The 2,701-nt window shown below is 44.4% G+C and overlaps 1 pseudogene; it reads right to left on the bottom strand.

The window, feature by feature from the left end:
• Positions 1-342: 342 nt before the first annotated feature.
• On the bottom strand, positions 343-820 carry LOC100964553 (annotated as a pseudogene).
• Positions 821-2,701: the final 1,881 nt, after the last annotated feature.

The following is a 2,701-nucleotide window of genomic DNA, read 5'->3' on the forward strand; positions in this document are numbered from 1 at the left end:
AGTTGGCAGCATGGGAAGGGATGGAACAGGTGAGGTGTAGGGGTGTTGTTAAAAAAATACAGGCTCCCCCCAACTGGGGTGTGAGGGTGGGGGGCTTGGTCTGCTTCAACCCAAGGGGAATCAGAAGATTAAAAGCAGGTTGGGAAGGCCAGAACCATTAGGAATGGGAGGAGGAGGAAAATCCAGGGGTGGGGGGACTGTTCAGCAACTTGGGGTAAAGGGATTGCCCTCCCCTTGTTGGGATCCCCCTCGCGCCTCTGATCTGGCAGGAAGGGGCAGCCTGCAACCTCCAGGGGCAGGTCTGGGGCTGCCAGATGCTCTAGGCAGGGGGTTAGAGGGGGCTCACAAAGGCTTGCCCTCCAGGGAGATAACAGCCCTGCACCCCAGCTTCTCCTTGACCTCCTTGTAGCAGTTTGCTTGTAATTCATGCTTGATCCCTATCAGCTTCTTCTTGATGGCGTCCTTGGAACTGGCATAAATCATTTTTCTCTTAGGAGGTGCACATTCAGGACCCCAAAAGATAAACACCAGGTCCTCTTCCTTGTTCTCCTTGGTCTCACAGGTCGCATCATAGAGGGCATAGCAGCAGTCCTGGTCTGAAGCATCTTGACACAGGTGGCCTAGGGGTCATCGACAGTCTGGCCCACACCACCTTGCAGGACCTCCTTGCCCTCCTCTAGGATGATGTTCTTGTCCTCACTCAGGCAGAAGAGCACTGCCTTCCTGTGCTTCTTCACCAGCTCTGGCGTGGAAGACTTATGTACCTTCACGTGCTTGACGGCCTTACAATGCCGTCAGAGACAGCCACACCAGAGGCCATGTTTCTGGAAGCGAGAGTGTGATGGCAAGAGAAGCCCAGCAGAGGACAGCCGCGGCCGCTCTGCCGGATCCATCTCCTCAGCAAAATTCATAGGTAGACATCTTTAACTACAGGCACCGTGCTGTACTGGGCTCTGGGACCTGTTCATCTAGTATAACTGAAACCTGTCCATTTCCTCCTCCTCCCACAATCCTGGCAACCACTATTCTATTCTCTGCTTTTATGAATTTGACTATTTTAGATTCCTCGGATGGTTGGCCTCATATAGGATTACCTCACTCAACGTAAGGTCCTCCAGGGTCATCTACGTTGTTGAGTATGGCAGGGTTTCCTTCTTCTTTAAGGCTACATAAAATTCCGTTGTGTGTATACGTCACATTTTCTTTATCCATTCCTCTACAGTGAACAGTTAGGTTGCATCCATGTCTGGGCCACTGTGAATAATGCCACAGTGAGTGTGGGAGGGCAGATATCTCCTGGACATAATGGCTTCATTTTCTCTGGATACGTCCCCAGAAGCAGGATTGTCAGACTACATGGTGGCTCAGTTTTTAATCTTGAGAAACCTTCAAACTCTTTTCTACAATGGCTGTACGAATGTACATTTCCATCAACAGCAGACGAAGGTTCTCTTCGTTCCACATCCTCGCCAACACTTGTTATCTTTTACTTTTCTGGTAATGCAGGCAGTCCCCAGGTTATGAACAAGATAGGTTCTGTAGGTTTGCTCTTAAGTTAAATTTGTATATAAGTTAGAATGGGTACATTTATCTATTACCTGCAATATCCTCTGTTCATAAGTGTGAATTGTACCTAAGTCAGATGTTTGTAATGTGGGGACTACCTCTACCCATCCTAACTGATGGGAGGTGATATCTTACCAGGGTTTTAGTTTACATTTCCCTGACAATTAGTGATGTTGGTCATTTCCATGTATTTTTTAAAAATCAAATTTGTTCTTTAAAATTTGGATTTAGTTAAAAGGCTGCACTTAAGAATTCAGCCTTATGGCTGAAGTTTCCCCATTCCTGGATCATTTCCTTTGCCCATTTTTTAATTGGATTGTTATTTTGTTACTGAGTTATAGGCATTCTCTATATATGTTGGATATGATTCCTTTACGGTTTAGAAATAATTTTTTTCCATTCCATAGATTGCTTTTTGTTTCCTTTGCTGTGCAGAAATTTTTACTTTACCTGACAATTTTTAACCTAGCTTTTAAGGTTCTGCTCAGGTGGTTCCTGTCCTAAGAAATCTCTGTTGCTTTTGGGTACCCCTCCCAAGGAACAGTATGACTTGTCCCAGATGTTTTATTTTTCTATAAAATACTGTTGGGGATGATTTCATTGAAATAACTTGGAGTCGGCTTGGTAGATGTCCCCTGTTAATTTCTAGCTTCTGGAAATACGTAAGGTGTATAAGCGGTAAACAACATCCCCACTTTAATGCATGCTTACATCTGAAAGCTGATCAGCAGTACCTTCTGCCTTTTACCAAGCTTTTCTAGATGACATTTGGAATATGAGATAACTAACACATCCCTTTTAAGGACTTACTGATGATTAAATGAAGCATGTCTAACTCTTCTGATCTTGGAAGGTAGTGGAAGATGGATTCCATACCGCTGCTCCTGCCAGAAATAAGTGATGTGCCCGCTGGTTGTGTCCTGGCCAGTGTAATGACCTGAAAGATTCACCAAGCCTCTAGGTCTCTAGTCAGCGTGGTCTGGAAAATAAAGGAAACGATACATTTGGTATCTGTGTAAAATACATGAGAATTAGAGGCTAAGAGTACTCTTGCAGGTTTTTCATTTATAACATGGGATACAATATCAACTATTTGTTTTACTATTTGGCAATACTATTGAAACATTTGGCAATA

Source organism: Otolemur garnettii, unplaced genomic scaffold (assembly GCF_000181295.1).
Source record: "Otolemur garnettii isolate 467f Iridium unplaced genomic scaffold, OtoGar3 scaffold00028, whole genome shotgun sequence".
In the NCBI taxonomy this organism is placed as follows: Eukaryota; Metazoa; Chordata; class Mammalia; order Primates; family Galagidae; genus Otolemur; species Otolemur garnettii.